At 42.2% G+C, this 7,490-nt stretch overlaps 1 protein-coding gene across 1 annotated transcript in view; it reads right to left on the reverse strand.

Annotated features, from left to right (window-relative positions):
• The window catches only part of LOC142033821 (kelch-like protein 8), a 138,670-nt gene that overhangs the window by 80,858 nt on the left and 50,322 nt on the right, over nt 1-7,490 (reverse strand). The window lies entirely within an intron of this gene.

Raw genomic sequence — 7,490 nt, forward strand, 5'->3', positions numbered from 1 at the left:
CTGAAAACCGCTGTGGGAGTCTGTAAGAACGATAGCAAAGTCTTAGGGGGAAGCATAAGGTGAAGCAGGGACACGGGTACCCCTGGTACTTCATTTCGCATACACCCATCTCCCTCCCTGCTGCCAGGCCAGGTTCCTGTCGGAGAGCCGCTTGCTCATGGCTTGCCAGCCCCGGGGCAACTGCCTGCCACAACCTGCGAGGCAGGGTGTGCGGCTGCCCCGCTCCTGCATCCAGCTTGGTGCAGCCCATGGGTGCACCAGGTCCTGTCCTCGCCTGCTCTTTGGGCACTCTACTGCCCAGAGAGTGATAATCTGTTGTCCTGCTCCTAGGAAAGCTCGTGCAAGGGTGCCGGGTGAGCAAAGTTGGTAAGAAGACACCCAGCGAAGGCAGATGAACTACTGGCATTTGCTTCTTTACAGTTGGGAAAAGGCAGCACGTGCTCTGCTACCATGCAAAGACAGTTGTGCGAGAACTGCTCCTGCTCCCCCAGGCTTCGGAGGAAATGAGATCACAGGCAGTTTGTGTTACGGGCATGTGGGGGGCTATTTGGGGGCTCTCATTTCAAAAGCGATCAGTGGAAGCCTCAGGACTAAGCTACATAGCAAGAAGCTGTGTTTTGTTTCAGGTCATGGAGAAGACTGTTTAAATAATAGGAAATTTTTGAAAAGCCATCGTATTTCAACCTTGAGCTAGGTCAGAGGCCTGCAAAGGGTTAGGAAAGATGCTCATCATTTTGACTTGGGCCTGTTCAGGCCTTTAAAAAAAAAACAAAACAAAAACAAAACCAAAAACCAAAAACCAAACAAAAAAATAATAAATGAAAAAAACCAAACCAAAACATAACAGTGGAGGAAATAGCATTTGCCGTTAGGAAACAAAACCATGAATCCAAGGAAAAACAGAGGTGGTGGTTGAGTCCCAGGAGGAGAGGAGGCAGCTATGGTGGCAAAACAGAATCATTTCCATGCAATATTTATTTAGAAGAAATAAGACATGTGTTGAAATTCTCAAATGTTCTATTTTTAAGATGCCATTTATTTAATAGTTGAAAACCCTACTTACATGGAGATAGAGATCTCTTCTGTAACTGAAAGTCAAAGTCTGACTGCAATGTCATTGTTTTTGGTTTTGTCCTCTCCCCTCCCTCTTGGTTCCCATTATAAATCTGTACATCTTAAACTTATTTTAGGGATGTATGTCCCTTTTGTAAATAACTTTTTCTGCCCTGTGTGTGATGGAGTTTCCAAGATGGTTGATTCATTCATATGGGGAAATAAACAATAAATGAAATAGCCTATTTGTTATGAGTTGTTGCAAGAGTCCTCATGTTCTCAGCTTCTTGTAGAGAAATTGTAATTTGCCTTTTCTCTCTGAATGGTCTTAGTGTTTCCCTTCTGAATGAGGTTTAAGCATGAATTTCTGTACAAGAAGCCTCTGTTTCAGATAGCAATAGTCGGACACACTTCAGTTTAATTTTGATGAGACTTTGTGACAGATAATAATATCGTAGGTAATATTTTTATTCTTCTCCCAAGTCACCGCTTCAGGAGCTTCTGTGATACATCGTCCAAATCTTTTTAGATATCCATCCACAAATCCTCCACTTGTCTTAATTACAGCATCTCACAGTTTGAGCCTTCAAACAAATCATCATCTACTATGGAAAGTACCAGCTATAGCCATCAGACAGCTGTAAAACTAGCTGTGGAGAGCCAGGTCACTGTATATATCCAGTTGGCTGTTAATTGTATCTGGCTTGAGAAACAGCAGTTATGAATTATATCATCTATTTGAAAAATCAAGGGATTTTCACAATCAGAGGTTTAAGGTAAGTCAAGAGCCAGTCTTACCAACATGATGCACTACTAGAGTTAAAGATGAAAAGATGTAATATTACAGATGTAAAACACAATATTAAGATAATGTATTGCAGTGTGTGATAGAATTGATCACGATCCAGACAGAAGGAGAGAACAGATGTTCCACTTGCAGAAAATACTGGTTTGGGCTGACCTGAATGCTTAGCTATAGGCTTTTACTGTTCTCCGATTTTAAACAGAACAGAAATGAGTTTTAGTAGCACTTCTTGAATCAAGATACTAAACTCTGGAAATCTGAAGGTCACACAGAAGTCATGAACGTCAGTATATTTCAAGTCCAAACCTACTCCTCCTTCCAGCTTGAAATGGAATTGTACATAGGTTTGTCATTGCACAGCCTGAAGGGACAGCAGATGAAAAGGGCAAGAAGTTGAAGTTGTACTTTCACATCTTTAATTATATAGAAGTTCACTAGTTTAAGAACCACTAGCTAGGAGGATTGATCAGCATTTAGGTTAGCGTGCATGATGCTCTGTTAATTATGTACTAAGAATCCACAAACAGAGAGAAGAGCCATTTACAGATTTGCTCCCCAAATCAACAGTAATGCAACAATAACATCCAACTACTTGAGGTTAGTTTAGTACTGGGTGAATGCTGCACACTTGGACACACACAGAGTTATTTCCCTCTCTAGGGCGAAACACTGCCACGGCCATTCAAAACCTCAGTAACGTCTGCTCCCTTTTCATCTCGGCAATTAAGTCTTCCAGCCTCGGTACAGTCTAGTATTTCAACTACACTAAGAATGTAAGTGGCCATCACAGAAAGTGACCGACTCTAAGGAAACTAAAGGAAGTGCCTCATTCATAACATCATCTGTTATTCCTTGTAGACAGCTGTTTGACACTTTCAATGAAGGAGTAACTGTCTGAATAAAAAACCAAACCACATATTGTTTATAGCTCACCATTGTTTGCTGAGAGCAGGCCAGCAATTTTCTTGTTCAAGTTAAATATTTAGAAATATTGATTGCATCTGCTGTTCCCAGAGCGCAGCTGTTCCAGACCCCAGAGTTGGTGTTCTGGTCTTCAGGCAAGGGACTGAGGATCCCCTCCTAGCTATTCCTCACTATCAAACTTAGAAAAGCAAGCAGGGATGGGAGGTCAGAGCACAAGCACGTTATCTTATATCTGCTACAGTTCAGATAACAGTAACACCCTGAAGTGAAGCAATTTTGATTCAGACATTCTAGGTAAGTCTGAAACGGAATTAAGTGTAACATTACTCAAGTCAAGTCACATCATAGAGTATTTATGTTCAGTATAGGCAAAATACCTCAAATAATATAATTTTGAAGCAAAGAGAAATGAAGACACTAGACAGTGGCAGGACATGAATGAACATCGCTCTGTTTTCCTGTGTCATGAAATGAAACCCCAGGAATGCTGGCCGACGAGCCAACCTAGATGTTGGAGTACATGGCCTGCTCCACCTGTCACGTACCTTGGGAGACAGTGACCTAGAAAGAGGGGATTGTCCTCATTCTTCCACTGACACAAGGGAGGAAGACATTTCAGTGATACAGAACAGAAACCAAACCAAGACCCCCACTATAACCACAACTAGGCAGTGTTCAGGTGAGAAGTATTATGATACCCGTAAATCCAATGCTCTTTATGAGCAGTGGTACTGAAGTAAGTTGGAGAAAAGAAGGCAGAAGTCCAGGAGAAATCAAGACACAGGTGAAGTTTCACCAAGTATCCTGTATGTAATTTTGGTTACCAACTCACAAGATGAACAAAAAATCACATCATGGTCTGTACAGAGAAGGACAGTTAGCCTCACTCACTCAGAAAACAAAAGGGCCTTTTAATCGAAGGAGACAAGAAATTTGCCTTCTGTAAATGCAAAGTTTGTAGCCCTATGAACAGGGAGGTTTTGGAAGTGACTTGAGTACAAACAGACTGCATGCATATAAATATATACGAGTTTGTATGTGTGGCTGTGTAAAACTAACTTGTCTAATACAGAGCCTGATGACACGCTGGTGCTGCTGACCACAAGATTAGATAAGCATATGCAGTGATGAGATCTTCTCCAGTTTAATGTAGCTAACTGTCATGGTTTAAGCCCAGCCAGCAACTAAGCACCACGCAGCCGCTCACTCACTTCCCCCCACCCAGTGGGATGGGGGAGAGAATCGGGAAAAGAAGTAAAACTCATGGGTTGAGATAAGAACGGTTTAATAGAACAGAAAAGAAGAAACTAATAATGATAATGATAACAGTAATAAAATGACAACAGTAATAATAAAAGGATTGGAATGTACAAATGATGCACAGTGCAATTGCTCAGCACCCGCCAATCGACACCCAGTTAGTCCCCGAGCTGTTCCCCCCTCCAGTTCCTATACGAGATGTGACGTCCCATGGTATGGAATACCCCTTTGGCCAGTTTGGGTCAGCTGCCCTGGCTGTGTCCTGTGCCAACTTCTTGCGCCCCTCCAGCTTTCTCACTGGCTGGGCTTGAGAAGCTGAAAAATCCTTGACTTCAGACTAAACACTACTTAGCAACAACTGAAAACATCGGTGTGTTATCAACATTCTTTGCATATACTGAACTCAAAACATAGCACCTTACCAGCTACTAAGAAGACAATTAACTCTATCCCAGCTAAAACCAGGACACTAACAGAACAAGGCTAGTTGTTGTCTTGTGTTGTACTAAGAAAACCTGAACATTTGAAAAGAGGGCAGCTGGCAGAGCTGAGGAAGAGACAGAGGGACAGAAGTGGGAAGGGCAGGAGGCAGCTGCAGTGCAAACTGCAGCCCAGCAGCAGCTTTGGCAGGGACTGCACAAGCAGCTGTTCGCTGTTCAGTTTGGTTACAGCTGCATCACCAAGAAGGAACATGGGGGGAAAAACCTGACAAAATAGCGTAGAAAAACGTCAGTGCTCTCCCCTTCTCCATTCACCAACTCTGTCACAGGAGTTATTGCAACCTCAGGCAAAACTGCTCAGATGCCCATGCTAATTAGGTCAAATCAGACAAGGTTGGAAAACATGGGAAAGTTCAAGTTACACACTGTAATACAAGCCTAAGCCTACTGTACTTTTCAGCAGAAAGTTAATTTAACAGGGAAAAAAACCAAATCAGAAACCACATATCTAACTGGTTTAGCTTGTTTAAAACCACCAGGCTTCCTTTTGTAGAAATTAATAAAAAATTTTCTTAAGACAACATGAATATAAATTTCCAGATCCTTTCAGAATTTCAAAGGTTCTTTGTAGCAAAAACTGACATGTGTTATTGTTCTGTGTTACTTGTCACACAGGTAGTTCAGAAAACGGTGAAATGGGTACAGCTGGCACCATCTTTTATCTTCTTCTGTAACTAAAACCCCATCGGTGCTGTAGACGCACAAACAGTGAATACAGACTGCTCTTTCTTGGAAAAATGTGACAGAAAAGGTGTCTTGTAGAGCATGAAAAGCACAGATAAAATCTCACTTTGGAAAGAATTCTGCCTGGCAATCCCTTAATCCTGTTTTGAGAGAGCTTCTTCCCTGCTTCCTTTGATACAATACATGATTATGCTCAACAAAGTTCTACTGAGGTTTAATCCCAGTTTCCATCGAACAGCAGAAAGGCCAACTGTCCTCTGGGCTTTATGGGATGACAGGTTGACAATTTTGTTCAATTTTGCATAATCAAAACCAAACAACCTAATATGCCATGATTTACTTCTGCTTGATTTACTTTTGCTTCAGAACAATCAGCAAAACGTATCAGAAGCCCCAAAACAGTGAAGAAGGACTCTGCTTTACAGATACAGGTGCACCCGAGTGATTTATTTATGCAAGGTAACCTTGGCAATATCCAAAAAGTAGAACACAAAAGAAAAAACACTGCAAATGAGTCCAATTATTGGGACCATAGTGAAGTGTTGGTAGATAGGTAATGAAAATTTTAACTAGTACTTTACATTCCTAATAACACAGAACAGGCCCTTACCAAGGAGAGACACTATTGTCTCCTCTGATGGACCTGATTTAAAATAACAATAGTTTAATGGTCTCCACAGCAGTGTTTAGTCCAGCCCTTCCTGGGAAGTGTTAACAGAGAGCAAAATAATTTCTAAGTCATTTGCCAGCTGCCCTTTATCCTGGACACATAAATCAAGGCATGGCACCCACCAGCACATCCTAGAGCTGTAGCCAAACACCATTTCCCATATACCCACCAGCCCCATCCTCTCAGAGCTCTCTGCCTTAGCTGCCAACCGTCATCATATTCTCTCATCTAGAGTCGAGATTCACTGAGGCTGCAGCCTCATGGTACACTCACAAGTCAAATGGCTCAAACCATAAAGCAATATCATTTTCCTTTTGTCCCAGAGCTGTAAGGCTCCTTCAAAATCTGTTTGAAATCAGGAGGGGGCAGAGGTAATACAAGATAACAGGCTTCACAACCCAAGAAGCTACAACTATTGATGCAGGAAATTATTATTACAAAATTTGTTTGGTGAAGCCTGCTGAGGAAGAACTAAGACACTGGCTAGCATGGTACTATGCTGCCTTGCATCAAAGTCTTGGTGGACTGGCAGTGAGCTTCAGCTGTAGCCCACATGTGAAGTTGGTGTGTGCAGGATTGCTGCAGCCTGTGTGCCATTTGCCTTCTGTAGGAAATTGAGGGGCCTCGTTTTCCAAGGTGGTGTCTCATAGCGCTTCCCTTCAGTGTTTACTGTAAAAGAAGAGGAAGGAGGTGATTTCCACCAAGAAGGTGTGTAAGGAAATGAGGCAGTAGAAACTGAGAGATGGAGGAGGATAGTCACAGGGGAATGGCAAAGTCAAAATGCCTGAACAAAGAAAGCACGTACGTCTTCACAAGTGTAATCTGGCAGAGCCCTTGTGCACTGAGAACCTCTTCTGCATCAGTGAGAGGTACTCCGGGACTGTGGGCTCAGTACCTTTGCAGGAGGTGTCACCTGTGCAGGAGGGGTTGGCTCTGTACTGGTAGACACAGGAGACCTTTGGGGTTTCTTCATGTTGTCCTGCTCCATGGACAAGAGCAGATTTCTCACTTCTGGTTTGTGAAATTGTTGTTCGTTGTGAGATGGTGGCCACCTTCGGCAGTAAACACAGTCCTATTTCAATGAAAGTATCTCCGTGCATGTCAGTTGCTTTGGTATGAGTGTAAAATAATTTGTGTAGTTGGTGGGGATAGTGTTTAAACAAGGGAATCACTTTTTTATTCAAGGTTTTTACTCCTCTGTTGTCACAGAATCATAAAAGCAAACTGCTCAGAGTCATTAGAGGTGACCCACAGAGCCGTAAATCTTTTTTGCTTTGTTCATAATTTGACATGAAGGCTTGCAAGAGTGTGAGAGTTTCTGCAGTTTTCCTTTTCCTAACAAGCATCAGGAACACTAACTCTCTCCTCACTTTTCCCAGGTGATGTGGTTCACTGGGGATCTTTCGTATTTGTTTTCTTGCTATAAAATGTGTTACAGCTTATTTTTCTTATTGGGGCATGAGAAAAATTTCTCACAGAGAGCCCTTAGTTTGAAATGAGGTTGAAATAAACAGAGTTTTGACCTGATTGATTAAAACCCCTGTCTCTGTTCCCAAGCTTTTTATCCCATTTTTGGAATGACACTTGTGTAATT

Source organism: Buteo buteo, chromosome 1 (assembly GCF_964188355.1).
Source record: "Buteo buteo chromosome 1, bButBut1.hap1.1, whole genome shotgun sequence".
NCBI classification, from domain to species: Eukaryota; Metazoa; Chordata; class Aves; order Accipitriformes; family Accipitridae; genus Buteo; species Buteo buteo.